At 53.0% G+C, this 15,382-nt stretch overlaps 1 pseudogene; it reads left to right on the top strand.

Moving 5' to 3' along the window:
• LOC128812977 (hydrocephalus-inducing protein-like) overlaps positions 1-15,382 on the top strand; it is a 122,989-nt pseudogene that overhangs the window by 83,447 nt on the left and 24,160 nt on the right.

Genomic DNA, 15,382 nt, shown 5'->3' with positions numbered 1-15,382 from the left:
TTTTTCAGGGTACCTAAGACTGCCTCCTGGGGCAGGCAGGGTCCCAGTGGGGGTGCTCTGAGGGGTGTGTCCCTGAGACGTCCCTCTGCTCATCCATGCCTAAAGCCTGACCTCCAAGGAAATGCTCTTGTCTAAAGCTCTTGCTTAATCCACACAACAGTCAAGGGAAGAAGTTGGGCTTCCAGTCACTAGATTTGGAGAGACTGTCCCAGAATAATCCCCAGTTCACTCTTGTCCAGCTGAAAGCCTGTCACCAGATGACACAAGGAAAAACGACGCACCACAGCTTTGGTCACGATGAAGAGACTAATTTATTTTCTCTGACTCCAATCTTTTATAGTTCTCAAAAGGTGCCAGTGGATTGGAGGGTGAACGTGCCACCTCTCCAAGGACACTGGACAACCTACCTGTACATCAAATTTCTCCGCCTCTATGAAAGAATGCAAAACAATAGGTTGTTTACAGAAAGTTGTGTGGGAAAGTTCTCTACAAGAATGTAAACTCAGAAGGCTTTAGAAAACTCTTGAAAATCAGGGCGACAAAAGCCCACAGATATTCCCAGCTGCTGGCCCTGTGTTGCCCTGTGTGAGTCCCTTGTTGCATGTATGTTGCTTGCCAATATTTGCATGCCTTTTCTTCTGGAATGCCTCGGTGCTGTCTCTGTTTCTCCTGGCTGTTGGTGACCCCTCAGAGTGCAGAGGGCCTGTGTCCCCTGGTTCATTTATTGCTGGCCCTCCCATGGTTGTTACCAGACCTCTGTGTGCTGCCAGAGCTCCCTGGTCCTCTGCAGGTGCCCTGTGCCTGGGGGTTCCCCAGGTTCCCAAGTGCTCATTTCTCTGTCCCTGCTCCCATGATGTGTCTGCTTCCAAGCCCAGGAGAGAGGAAGGAGATTCCCAGCAGCAGGCCTGGGTCTGTAACTTCCTGCTCCTGTGCCTTCTCTCCAGATGTTTAATGAAATTCATCACCGCACAGTCACCCTGGCAAACACTGGCAAGCCTGAATTCAACTGGGTGCTAAAGCCTAGCACTGCCGACCAGCGTCTGCCTGGCGTGTTTCTGGTCAAGCCCACCACTGTAAGTAGCACAAGGGACTGACCCCAGCCCTGTGCCAGGTGGCCCAGGAGAGTTAAAGGGAAAAAAGAGGGGGTGGGGTGGAAAGGGGGAAAAAAGTCAGAGGGGAAAACCCCAAACCCAGCTCGGACAGAGACAGGGCTGTAAGCAATTTCTGCTGGGGTCAGAGCAGGTCAAACAAGGGCCCTCCTGATCGACTCCCCCATGGCCTTGCCTGGTGGGTGGCTCTGCTGTCAGAGGCAGACACGGGCGGGAGGCACAAGTGTGCTGGTGGTCACTGTCCTGTCCCGCTGTAAGGGGAGTAGAGGAGAATTCTTTTTGATAGATTTCTCGGACGAAAATAAGGCACAAACGCAGCAAGTATTGTATCTGAAAACTGTTCATTGATAAAGAAAGGGCATGGTCCCGACCAGAGGGGGATAGAAGAGGGAGCAGAGAGAGAAAATGAGAAACGGAGAGAATAAACAGAGAGGACAGGGATAGAGTGTTACTGCTAGAACGCTGGGGTGCTCTGTCGGGTCCTGCTCGGCAGATGGAGCATGTGCAGTTGTCCTAGTGATGGTCATTTGTAACTTTTCAACACATTCAACAGGTTTCCATTCCTTCATTGGTTAAATGTTAATACTACATCAACTCTTCACCAACACTGGTATCACAACACAACGTTCTCATTAAAAGAACTCTCAACTTTAGTAAAACTTCTTTTACAAAAGTCAGCATTATAGAACACACGGTATTTAACAATTGTGAAAGCCAACACTGTAATATGTTTATCACAAAGGTGAAGTGGTCTGATGGTTTCTTCTAGATGAGAACCTGTCTCCTCAGCCTGTCTGTCCCCTGAGCCATCCCCCATCAAACACTGGTGCATTCCCTCCCTCTTCTCCTGTCCCTGCAGGGCTCCATTGCACATGGCGAGAAGCAAGTGCTGAAATTCTCTTACATGCCGGGATTACCAGGAGCCTTCAGCAGGACTTACCAGCTTAAAGTGGGTGACCTGGACCCAGAAAATATCTGCCTGAAAGGAGAAGCGTCCTTTCCCATGATCAGGGTGAACCTGCCCTGGAACATCAAAGGTGAGCACAGCCTGTCTGCCCCCAGAAAGGGCCCCTCTGGTTTTGTTCCCTACCATATGCCCATAGGGCAGCTCATGCCAACCTCCACCGAGCCTGGAGGGTTGCAGGACTCCCAGACCAAGTCAAGCCCTCTGGTTGCTTCATGAGTCCTGAGCAGAGGATCCCATGTGGGCTTTGTCCCAGGAACCATCCTGCAGAGCTTGCCAGCACATCTGGCAGGGTCCTGAAGGATGATGGCTAGACTGAAAGGCTTGGGAAAGCTGTAAGAGAGGCTGGCAGGGCTTCTGGCAGGGTTGGATTTGTGTGACATTGCAGGGGATGAGATTCAGAGAGGAACAGCAGCATCCAGTTTCCATAGATGGCTTGAGGGATTTCTTTCTGGAAGAAACCAGTGTTGGGAGGCGGGGACTTCCCAGCTTAAATGGGACTGGCACTTTGCTCACACTTCTCTTTGTGGATGTTTTCTTCCTTCAGGAAATGAAAAAGATGAGATCACTAAGAGTCAGACCTCGAAGACTCGGGATCCGAAGACTCAGGGCCTGAAGCCCCACATCCCTCGTTCTGGCATTGTAGTAAGAACAGCTGCAGCCCCGTTTAGCACATGCCACCCTCCCCATATCACCTGAGCCCCTGGTAGCCCACAGCAGCTCCCCGGTGCCCTGATGGCACCTGGGACCTCCCTGCCCACCGACAACCTGTCGGTGACAAGCTGTGTCACTCCAGCATTGCCCCTAGGGCTGCCACTCTGCTCATGGTCTCTTCTGGGGCTGCACCAGCTTCCTGGCTACCCTAGGGAGAGGTCCTGAAAGCCATGCTCCAGGGATGGAGTTGATGGTGCTTTCAAGGAGATGCATGTCATTGCTGGGGAGTTTGTTGGTCCCAACCCAAGCCCTGCCAGATTTACAGACCCAAACAGCGGCTGCCTGATTGTGCCCTGGGGCTGTGCTGGCAGTGCTCATCTCCAAGAGGCACCAGCTTCTTCTGGTTCCCTTTCCAGACAGTTTTTGTCCAAGCTGCCTCGGTACTGGCTGGGGGCAGGCAAGTATCTGGAGCTCTGGAAGGTTCCTGGCTGGTCTGTCTGCCTGGCCAGATCAGCTTTGCTAACAGTGTCTGGGCAGGCAAAGATGCTGGAGTTACTTCCCTGGAGATGAAGTCCTGCCTAAAGAGAGCAGGAGGTGTCACAGACACTGAGCAGCCAGACGGGAGGACCCCACACCCCCTCTCAACGAGAGCAGGGTGGGATCCTTTCTCAGGTGCAAGCTGGGCCTTGGGAAGGACCTTTGCTAACCCACCACTGTCTTCCCTTTCCTCAGTCAAACACTCAGCTGCAGATAGAGATGATGAGGATGCTGATAAAGAAGCCTTCTCTGGAGCTGCAGAAAAAGCTCCCATCCCATGCCCTGAAGAGCAGGTTCCCTGAGAAGGAGCTGTGCCAGCGTCTTGTCAAGTGAGTAGGGCCTTCCAGCCCCATCTCCAGGTGCCCCGTGGGGAGCACCCAGCCATGCCCCCTTCTCCTGAGAGCTCCTTGTGTCTGCAGAGCTGGGAATAGCCTGGACTGCAGAAAGGGTCTGGTCCCGGCGGCTGTGACACGCTACATGGGAGCGGCAGAGTGTCCTCCCTTCCCCAGCACCACGCTGAGCTTTGAACTGCTCAGCTCCCCACAGCTGTGGGGCTCTGTCCCTGGAGCTGGGGGAGCCAGTGCAGACCTTCAAGCCCTTCCAGACAGCATAAATTCTGTTCCTGCTGACTAGCTCTGAAAGAGACAACTCCCAGCTGATGTCTTGGTTCCAACTAACAGAACACACTAAACAAAAGGAGAAGGGAACTGCACATGTCAGAAACCCCTTTGAAACCCAAAATCAGATGGTTTGAATCCTGGTGGGGTGGCAGGGCTTATCTAGGTGACTTGGTCCCTCCCTTTGCACCATCATGATGCAGCACAAGCACGGGAGGCTTCAATTCAGGAAGAAGATGCTCTGCAGAACAGATCATGTGATCTGGTTGCAGAGCAATGAAGATTTCCTGTGCAGGCAAACCTTATTCCTAGACCCCAGAGCAATTTCACGCTCAGGCTGTACACCAGGCTAGGCAGTTCCACTGAGACCAGTGGAGGCCCAGTGGACTCATACTGGCTTTTCATGGCAGAGGAGCTGTGGCCAATGTCCATTTTAAACTAATTGTATTTTCTGGTACCATCAGTAGCTGATAAAACCTAGGACCTGCACTCCTCCTGACTTCCCAAAGTCATTGCCAGGTGGTCAGGCCATGGGTTTCATGGGCTTGAGCTGAGATTTTACAGCAGTGAATAAAGAAATTGTCACTGCATTTGTATCCTCTGTCCACTTGGACATGTAGCCATGCTTAAGGACTGTGGTTTAAGGACTGTCCTTACTCCTCCTTGCAGAGTTAACCTGCTCGAGTATGTCCTGGACATGGGCCCTGTCCTGAAGGGTTACACTGAGACACACACTCTGAAGATCACCAACCCTGGGCAGATCTATGTGTCCTTCCAGGTCAATGTGTCTGTCCTGCGGGACACAGGTAAGCAGTGCTGGAGACACTTCCTGTGGCCTTGAAGGCGGTGTCTCAGACAGATTAGCTGAAGCCACTGAACCTGGGGAGGTTTCTGAGCTTTTTCTTCTCAGTGCCCCTGCTGGGAGCTTTAGAGGCAGAACTCTCCTGGCCAGCCATGCCCAGGGACCTGGTCTGCCTGTGACTGCCCTAATGCTTCTGTGCAGGGGCCAGATGGGCTCATCACCCTGGTCACCTCTCAGCATCTTCTGCCCTTGGCTCCCACGAGCATCAAGTTTCTTTGGGCACTCTGTGGGCTTGTTTTGCCAACCAGTGGGGTCTGCTGTGTTTTGGAAGTGCTTTGTTTGGAGTTCACACTGTCACAGCTCCTGTATTCAGCCTTTATTGAGGAAACAGCCTGTGAGATCCTCAGGTGGATCAAAAGAGGCTTCCATAAGAGGCCTTGAGGCAAGGCTGCGCTTCCATCACACTGTGCTCACTGTGTCTGAGGGGTGTTCAGGAGCACTCTTAAGTTTTTGTCCAGGTCACAGCACGGCGTGGGGCTTTCCCCAGACCTCTCAGCCAGGACACCTGTAAGGCTTTAACGTGCTTATGCACATTTTGTGTTTCGTGTCTATCTCAGCTGCTTTGTGTTCATCTGTTCAAGGTTTCAGTGTGGACCTGAACAAGATGGAGGACCTGCCCCCCAACCACACCGTGGCGTTTGAAGTGCGCTTTGAAAGTGCCCACCAGCCACAGGGTGACGTGGATGTGCTGCTGCCCATAAAGGTACCACAACTCTTGGGACAGGCAGCAGGCTGGGCACAGCAGCAGATGTCACCTGCACCCTCCACTGAATTCTCTGTCCTTCTCCAGGTGACAAAAGGCCCCACGTATAACATCCGCCTCCGTGCCACTGTGTCTGAAATGTCGCTCGACCTCTCCAAGAAGAGACTGCACTTCTCTGACATCCTTGTTGGGCAGTGCCAGGTCGAGACCATCCGACTCTACAACTGGTTCCGAGTAGCCTGCAAATGGTCCATCGAGCGTGTTCCGAAGGTAAAGCACAGGCGATGTTGAACACGTAACTTCTTGGTTGGGTTTTCTTTGTGACTCTTGCCCTTTCTGGTCCTGTGGCTGCCTGAGCACTTGGGTCTACAGCGTGTTTGAGGAAGCTTATGAGGGTCTGGATCAAGGCTGGTTTGCCTGGACCTGTTCCATTAGCTGATGCTTTGCTTTTCTGCCATCTTCACCCATTCCTCCTCCTCTGACAACAGTAGTTCCCTATCTGCTTGCCCTGTCTACAGGGCTTCCCTCCAGCTCTGGGCTTTGGGGCCACACTTGGTTTGGCTGTGGGTGCTCTCAGCACCGTAGCAGTGTCTCAGAGCACGAGGAGACCTCACACAATTGGTTTCTGTGCCCAGAACAATCACCTCAAATACATGACAGTACGTCAGAAGCGGCAGGCGCTGGAGGATGAGCCCTGTCCCTTTGAAGTGACGCCCTCCAAAGGAACCCTTGGTGCAGGAAAGTGGCAGAACTTGCAAATCCAGTTTACACCCGAGGCGGAGGTGAGATTGGCAGGTGTCAGCCCAGGAAGCCTGTCTGGCTATCTGGAAATGAGGGCCTGAGAGTGTGGTGCAGAGGTGCAGAGGTGGTATGAGCTCTGCCTTCACAGGGAGCTTTCTGCAAGCCCCGTACTCTGCGTGGCTCAGTTCAGCACACAGAGCACTCCCATGAGATGTGCTTGAAATGCCCGCAGGGAGCTTGTACAGAGAGCACCAGGGCTCTGAGGCTGCCCCTCAGCACATGGGGGGGATGTGTCCAGCTCCCCTCAGCCTCCCCCTTGCCTGGCTGTGTTTGCAGCTGCAACACTCGGTGCAGAGCAGCTGCCCACTCACAGAGGATAATCCTGGAATGGCCAGTCTGGGCTCATCCTGCTGCAGGACTGACAGACAAAACAGCCACCACACACCTTCCTGGGCATGGCAGGACAGTCTCCTATAGTGGTGTGCTGCCAGCAGTCCCTGGGGCTCTGGCCTGCCTGCACATTGCCATGCAGCTGGAGATTCAACTTAAAGGATGGAGCATTCCCAAAAGTAGTTTACCTGTGACCGCTGGGTCTCGGAAACTGGCAGTGTGTACCAGCATGGACACAAGTGCTTCTGTGCCCACAAACAGTCCCAGGGATCTTTTAATTGCTCAAGAGATGTAACCATCTTCTGTCTGGCTTTGACCAGAGCCGAGCACTAAGCAGAGAAGATGAGCCTTATTTCTAGCCAGCGAGAGCTCATTTGCCTCTCTCCTGGAGCTGGTGTTTGCCTGATGCAGCAGTGCCAGGACTGTGTCTGGACACTGTAACCCCGAGGGCCCTTCCCATGAGCGTTGCACTCCTGCGTGACCAGGTGAAAACACCTGACAGTCCGTCGTACATCCATCTGCTACCAAATACCCAGTTACAGTGCACACCAGGATTCATCCCAGTTACTCAGACCCAGACTACTACAGATGCTGTAGTCCCTAGCAGAAGTAAATATCTGGTTTCCATTCACCTTGGAGGGACTGATAACACCCTGACCTTGGGGCAAGCATTGTGGTATTTGGGGTCCTGTCACCTGGGACTTCATGGATGTGTTTTCTGCACTTTCCTCTTTTCAGAGCTCTTACAGGAATGAGCTGGAGCTTAACATTTGTGGGAGCAGCAGTCACTTAAAGCTGCACCTCTCAGGAGAAGGTCTGGAGCCACGGTTGGAGTTCAGCCCCCCAGCACTAAAGATGGGATGGATGCTGGTGGACAGTGATGGGCTGGAGGCCACAGTGGTGGTGAAGAACCCATGCAACTTCCCCATTGAGTTTTACTCCCTGGATTTTGATGAGCAGTACCTTGAGGAGGAGAAGGTGAGAAGGCAGATCTGGTCCCCACGTGCATGCTGCCCAAGCTTCACAGCACTGCAGCATTCCCAGGCTTGTGCCAGGGAGATGGAGGCAATCCCAGGGCAAAGCCAACTCTGCTGACATGCTGTGGGAGGACCTAAACTAAAGAGTTCATGTTGTTGGGAGGAAGGGAGGAGACAGAAAATGGGTTTGTTGAGTCTGTGTGATGAAAGGCAAGAAAAGGAATCTTGCATATGGCTTCTCTTCCCTACACACACAGATCCTGCGGATGGCAGTGGGGTCCGAGTATCAAAAGTGGTTTTTTATGCCTCCACGTGCCGTGGGTGAGACGCTGCCCCCAGAGGTGCTGGAGGACCATGAAGCACAGAGGAGGCCGAAGGCTCAACAGGCAGAGCTGAAGGCCATGGCAGAGGCCAAGGCCAGGGCTGAGGCTGAGGCCAAGGCCAAGGGCAAGGCAGCACCAGGTCAGAAAAACAGTGAGGGTTTGGCGGTGTCTGTTTTGACTGTGGTCACAGCTGGGACTCCAGCCCATACACCCTGAACTCTCTGTCACCTTGCTCTCCAGGGCAAGCCCATGCTTTTAGCAGCTGCCTGTTCCCCAGCTTGGTGGAGGAACTCTTGGCTGAAGGGCTGTGGCATCCTCTACCAACCCTGAGTGTAGACAAAGCAAGCTCCTATCTGCCTGCTATAGACTGGGGAAATAATCAGGATATTCCCTTGTGTCCCTTAGCCACAAAGACTAGGACTGGAGCAGTTCCTCAGCCAGCAGGACTAGGTCTAATATCACTGGCTCTTTTATATTTGCACCTTCCTAGCAACAAAAGAACAAGCTCATCTTGCTTTCACCAAGTCTCCTTTCCTGGGATCTGAGGAGATGGGGAGGATGGTGAGGATCAAATGTCGGCAGGAGGCTGACTTTTCCCCCTGGTTTGCACTGCAGCACATCGCAGGACTCTCACATTCTGTCCTGAGTCCATGCTGAAAGTGACTGGCAGTCCCATCTCTCGGGCTGTCATGCGCCACCTGGGCATTGACCCGTCTTCAGAGAGGCGTGAAGCGCAGCAGCACAGAGGGATTGTTGTCATCCTCCATGGGCCACCCCGGACAGGTATGTCAGCTGCATCCCAGGGCTGCAGGGAGAGGGGCAAGCAGGAGGAACGCATCCTGGTGGGCCATGGTGCTTAAGGCAAACTCCTCAGCTGAACAGGACATGGAGATGATCCTCTTGGCTCTAGACTTCAGAGCTTGTACCCACGCTGCAGCTGCCTCCCCCATGGCCTCCCCTGGAGGGACACTTGCTGTCCCACTGCCCTTTTAACTTTGAAATCTTGTTGGAGATTTTTCCAGGGCCTGTAGTCCCTGTAGTGCCTCCTGTGCCAGTGTCACCAAGCAGTCCCCCTCTCTCTCTCAGGAAAGACAGAGATAGCAGCAGGCCTGTGTCAGTATTATGATGCTGCTTACGTGTCCATTGACACCGTGGTGAAAGAGGCCATGGCCAACGATGGGAGCCCAGCAGGGCTCTGTGCCCGGGAGCTCTGCACCAAGGCTGCCATGGAGACAAAAGACAAAGACAAAGGTAATGCTGGCAAGGACCCAGAGCCAGTGCTTGAGAAACCCACCATGACTGTCCACTTCTGCTTACTCAGAGCAGCAGTTTTTCAGTCCTTGGGTCTCTTAGGGGAACATGGCTGAAGTGCATCACTGGCTAGCCTAACAAAACAAAAAAAGGAAATCAATTGGAAGGGCTCAGTCAGAGGTTCTTTTAGAGCCCCCTTTGCTGCCATTCTGGGCACATGTTCGTTTTTCTAGGGGTGGTGAAGCATGCCTGTCTCCTTCCCAAATATTTTATATTTCCTCAAAGCTGAATTGAGCTTGCTCCTCATGCACAAGGAAAAAACCTTCTGAAGTGGCTCATTAAGCACAAGAGGACTGACTATGAGTGTAACCTCGCAAACGAGAGGAAGGGAAGGACAGCCTCCCAGAGGAATTTCCAATGAGAGACATGCTCCAGATGAGCTCTTTTCTCCAGAGATTTACCTATGCCCACTGTCAGGTTACACAGCTCCTGCATGTTGGGCTGTTCTCTATGTGAGACTGGAGACTTCTACGAAACTTCCTGGGCAGTTGGTACCCTGAGCTCTGCAGGGTGAGGCCAGACCTGGCTCGGTGCAGGGGGAAGTTTTGCATTGCTCAGTTTTGAACCTGGCTGGGTTGGGAGCTGGTGGAAGGGAGAAGAGTCTGGGTCCCAGCTGGGCTTTTCCCACAGGAGGATTTAGCTTCAGTGGAGACAGGTGATGCAAGTGGGGCAGGGCTGCAGGTCTCCACATGAGAATGCAGGATGGGTGCAGTTTATGGCAACAATGCTCCTGGAGGACGAATCTTTGGCTCGATCCGCAGGGGAACTGCTGTGCGAGCAGCGTCGCCTGCGTGCACAGTTGTTAGGAGGGACACAGCGCTGGCTTTAAAATCAAATATGGGATGGTGTGCTTTACCTGCTGGTAAGAGAAGAAGGGAAGGAGCTGCTTCTGGGAAACAGTGCTCCCAGTGCCCAGCAGACTGGGGAAAAGTCTGGTTGTGCCCATTGCAGTGAAAGGTGCCTGCTTGCTTTCCAAAGCCCCTCTGAGCCATCTGTCCCCTGTGCAGGTGAAAAGTCTCTGACCAAGAATAAAGAAGCCTCTGGGGAAAAAATCAACAAGAAGGATGCCAAAGGCAAGACCCCTTCAGCACAAAAGAAGAAGGAGCCAGGCAGCAAACTCGACAAAAAGGACACCAAGGTAAACATGATCTGCCCTGGTTGATGTCTGGGACCTTTGCATTGTCTTTGAGATGGGCAGGGGCTGCTTACAGTGGAGGCTCTGTGCCAGCCAGGGCCTGGTATGTGGGTCCATAGTGCCGTGACTTGGGCTGGGAATGTGCTCTGGCAGACAGCTCCACTGGCTCTCAATGGTTTGCTGGCAAAGTGCAGTCCTGGCTAGTGTGGCTGCAGGCAGTGAGCAAAGTGCTGGGAGGCTGCACTGGGGGCTTGCAAGCCCAAGGCATTGTCTGCTGCCCAAGGCATGGGCCCTCCAGGACCATCCCCTGGAGCCCGCAGCCTGCACTGCAGGGTTGTTCTAGTTTCCACCAGGGAGGAGCCCCAGCTCCAAGCCCAGCAGTGGGAGTTGTTCAGGGCTTTCCACCGTGGTTTCTTTTCCTTACAATGGTTCACATTGCAGTTCACAGTTTCCACTGCTCCTGCGCCGCAGCAGCTGAACATCAGCAGCAGTCATGGGGAAGAGCTGAACTGCTTGAGCTGTGTGCTGCCCGAGGACCTGCTGGTGGACATCCTCAGTGAGAGGCTGAAGGTGTGTGGGGTGGGGGAAAAGGAGACATTCCTGCTCCGGAGAGACAGCACTGGCGTACAACTCGGAGAGGAGGAGGTCTGTACGTGCTGCTGGAGGATCCTGGACTGTGTGCAGGGAGCCCTGGGGCAAGTTGCAGCTGACCTTAGTTGGCAGAGCCTAAGGACAGATCCAAGCTGCTCTTGGAACAAGGATAGCTGGTGACATCTGGGTTTACGGTGCAGCTGCGAGCCCCCCGCGTGCAATGGCTGACTTGCTCTTCCCTTTATACACAGTGTAAAGACTGCTACAAGGGAGTGGTCTTTGATGGCTTGGAAAGCCTCTTTGCAAGCAGCCTGGAATCTTCTCTTCTCTGTGTACTCAAAGCTGTCAAAAATCGTCGTCATATCTTCATATTGAACCTGCATCAGGATTATGCTGTTTGGAAAGCCAGGGTTGAAGCTGAAAGAGAGAGGAAGGAAGCTGAAAGAGAGAAGAAAGGTGAGATATCTCCATCCCTCTCAAATCTTCTTTCTCAAGCCCTCAACCTTATCTCTGTGTATCTGGGTTTGCAGCAGAGCTTGTAAGAAATGTTTTTATTAATCTTTCCACCTTCTGCCTCAGTGTAACCAGCACTCCTCTCAGAGTTGCAGGAGATCGGAGGTTTTAAGACTCACCTTAATGTCTGACATAAAAGCTTGGGCACAAGTGCAAGCTACTGTAGCTCAGTGACAAACAACTCTCCTCAGCCTTGTTGCACTTAAGCCAGGCAAAGCCCAGGACCTCACTGCCTGGCCATAGTTTGGGGGATTGTCTGAATTTTGGAGCAGGGATATGAGCTCCCCAATATCTCCTGGTATGACAGGCTGGGTCAGGAAAAGCTGTGAATCCTTGCAGCTGACCCAGAGCACCCAGGTCTGTTTGCAGTCACTCATGGTTTCTCCTCTGGTTTGTGATAAAGAACTGCAGTGGGAAAAAGCTATTGAGAGGAAGAGAAAACTTTTATTGCAAATGACTGAGGATGAGTATGACGCCCTCCCTGAGGAGAAGAAAGCAGAAGTGGATAAAATATTCCTGGAATGGGTGCGCATACGGAGGAAGAGGTGAGTAAGCCTTCCATGGGTTACTGCTCTTCCGTGGGTCATTGTCCCTGGAGGGCTTCCCTGCTCCAAGGACTCTGAGCTCAGAGGTGTTGGATAGCAAAGGCCAGAAGCAACACAGGGATGGCCACTCTTAGCTCCCTGGCTCCCAAGAGAAGAAGGACCTTCTTCTGTTGAGAAGAAGTTCCTTCTTCTCTATTTTAGTGGTGAGCCCTCCTGGCTTAGATGCTGCCTGCAGGGACCTGGGCTCTGGGCTTGCCTTGGCACTGCCTGCAGAAGTGTCTTTAAGTCCATGATGTCGATTGGCACCTTCTTCATCATCTCCCTTCACCAAAACAGTGGGACTGTGGTATGGGCAGGTGTGGGGCACAGACCAAACCTTGGTTTGGATCCTGGTCCTGCCACAGATGAAGTCCTTGCAATGCCGATCTGCCAGGGTTCTCCTTATGGTGGGACACCACCCATAAAAGCTCACGTCCTTCAGGCTCCCCTTCAGCTGCAGCAGTAGGCAAGCACAGGAGAAGCTCTGCTCCAGCAAGGCAGCCCAGCTCAGGCAAAGTGTGCAGCTGGGAGGGGAGGCTGCTTGAAGCAAGCCTGTGTATCAGGACTTCCTTCAGCCCAGGCTGAAGTTGGTTTCATGGAGAGGAGACGGAGGGAGCTGCTTCAAATAGCTTCCATGGCAGACAGCACTAGTTTGCCTCAGTCACAGCAGGTTCCAGCAGGAAATCTGGCTGACAAGAGCCTGTCTTGCAGGAGAGGAGTTTCTGCAGCCTTTGCTTTCTGACTGATAGGATTGGTCTCATTAAGGAGCAGGCTATGCCCAGGGAGAAGGGGGCTGAATGAGCTGAGTAAGAATTGTAGGAGGGATAAGCAGACGTTAGCAATTTGTGATCTGCTTTAAACTGGGAAATCAAAGAGACAAAGGGCATTTTCAGGCATCAGCGCAGAGAGCTGGTGGATCAGCCTTTGGCAGTGGGCTGGAGGTGTCTGGCTGTGCCTTAAGAGGGAGGTTGCACAGTCAAGACCTTATGATGGCAAGGCTTAGGTTTGGCTGGTCCTGGAGGTCCCCTTCCACCAATCCCCTCACTTGGGATGTTCCCAACCTCTGTGGGTTGAGGAAAATTCAGGGAAATGGTCTCACGGTTCTGCCTGGCCTCAGGGTCAAGGAATGAAGTGCAGGGCCAGCGAGGGCTAGTGAGCCCGAGTGTCTGGTGGTGACTCTCAGTCATGTTTTCTATTTTGTTTGCTGAAGGCAACTGAAGCAGCTGGCTCAAAAGCTTGAGGAGGAGGCAAAAGCCTTAGAGGAGGAAGAGAGGTGGAAGGAAGAAGAGAGGCAGAAGGAGGAAGAGAAGCGGAAGAAGGAAAAGAAAGGTGTCTCTGTGGGGAAGCAACCTCCAAAACCAGAGAAGGGGAAAACCAAAATCCCAGAGAAGAAGGAAAGCAAAATCCCAGAAAAGAAGGAAACCAAACCCCCAGAGAGGGAGGAAACCAAACCCCCAGAGAGGAAGGAAACCAAAATCCCAGAGAAGTGGAAATACAAAGCCCCGAGGATGAGCAAAATCATAATCCCAGAGAAGGGGGAACCCAAAGCCCCACAGAAGGGGAAACCAAAGGCCCCAAAGAAGGGGGAAACCAAAATCCCAGAGGACCTATCTGAGATGGAGAATTTGATCCTGAGGTTTCAGATCTATGAGTCATCACAGCAGAATGTTGCAGAGCTTTCCTCCTGCTGGGACAGGGTTCAGGGTACCATGCAGTTACCTGTGATCCCAAAGGAAAACAACTCCCAGTCTTCACCTGTAAAGAAAGGTCAGAAGACCAATAAGCCTGAGGAGAAGGTGGAGAAGCCTGAACAAAAAAGTGGAGACTGAAGGAGTCTTCAGTCATCTCAGCTGGAGATGGAAAGCAAAGTTGCAGAGGGGGCAGTCAGAGACGAGCATGTCGGGGTGCCGTGCCTGGACATCCAGGTCTCAGATCCAAAGGCCACGATCAGGGAGATCCTGAGGGATGGGACGCTGCCAACGGAAGACGAGGTAACACCCTGCGAGGCTCAGATCTTGAGCTTGTCGTGGTCTTGGGCCCTGGAGCATTGTGTGATAATGGCACAGAGCCTTGTCCAGGTCCCTGATGATGTTCCACAATGACTCTGTATCATCTGTGTGGATGGGGAAGTTATCACCATCCCTCAGATGGGCAGGAAGTGGGAGTGCTCTGTGTACAAGTATCCCATCTGTTCAGAGTTTCCCAGCCTGGAAGTCATAAACGGCCCCAGGACAGGGCAGCTCACAGCCATTGTTTTCTTCAGCTGAGTCACTTGGGAGGTTTCTCTCCCGGTCCTGCTTGTAGCTCTTGACTCTGCTCTGGAGCTTGCTCACCCCACTGGGCATAACAAAGCACTTGTACTTCATGTAAATTAAAAACCCCCTTGTCAGAAGCTCAGTGCCTTTAAAGAAGGAGTTGTGAGGATGAAGGTGACAGAAGTATAAGCAGGGTTTTCTCTTCTGTTTTAGGTGCTGCAACATGTGGGACTGCATCCCGACGGGCCTCCCCTGCCCCCTGCTGCTGTGCTCTCCATAGTCGAGTACCCAGAGGAGCGGCTGGCCTCTGCAGAGCGCGTGGAGCCCTTCGCCATTGTGGCACCGGGAGGTGCTGCTGTGGAAGACAGTCTGGTGGGTGCTCCAGTGGTGCCAGGGCAGGGACCAGGCTAGATGGGGACATGGGGGACAGGTTGGATGGAAAAGGATCATGGTGGAGAGGTAGTGAAGATGTGATGGGGCCCTGTGTCTGCAGGTCTCCTTTCTGTCAGGGATGGGACAAAAGAGACAGCTCTGCTGGAGACAGAGCAGTTCTGTAAGACAAGAGGGGAAAAAAATCACTTAAAACCATCAACTTCCTTTGAGGAGAGGGTCTGAGTGAGGGGGAGTGTCCTAGGCAAAACAAACACCAACAAGGAAGACCAAGTCCATGGGCAGGTGGACTTATTTATTTATGCTCTCTTCCGTTGGTGAACAAACCCCCAGTTTGCTTTCCAGGATAGGGATGTCTCAGGGCTCACCTCTCCCTCCCTTTTCTCTCTCCCCTTAGGCCAAGGCCCCTGATGTGGAGGGCAGTTCTGCCGAGGGCCGACCAAAGACAGGTAAAGCAGCCAGCAGAGACAGCTCTGCAAAGGAGAAGCAGATCTCCACACGGAGAACAGAAAGTCCCCGGGATTCCTCTGCAACAGGATCCAAAGGTACACTGGAAAGTGCCTCAGTCCCCACAGAATTCCTCAGGTGAGCTGCACAGGAGGAGGCGATGCCTCTCCTTCTTGGTCCTCTTGCCAAACAAGGTCCATCATCCCCAGCTCCACAGCGACCCCGTGCCAGTGCCTCCGTGGGATGGCGAGTGCACCCTCCTTGTTTCGTTTGCTCCTC

This window comes from Vidua macroura, chromosome 11 (assembly GCF_024509145.1).
Source record: "Vidua macroura isolate BioBank_ID:100142 chromosome 11, ASM2450914v1, whole genome shotgun sequence".
NCBI classification, from domain to species: Eukaryota; Metazoa; Chordata; class Aves; order Passeriformes; family Viduidae; genus Vidua; species Vidua macroura.
Note: the sequence above shows the minus strand (reverse complement) of the source record. Positions and strands in the feature narration are given on the sequence as shown.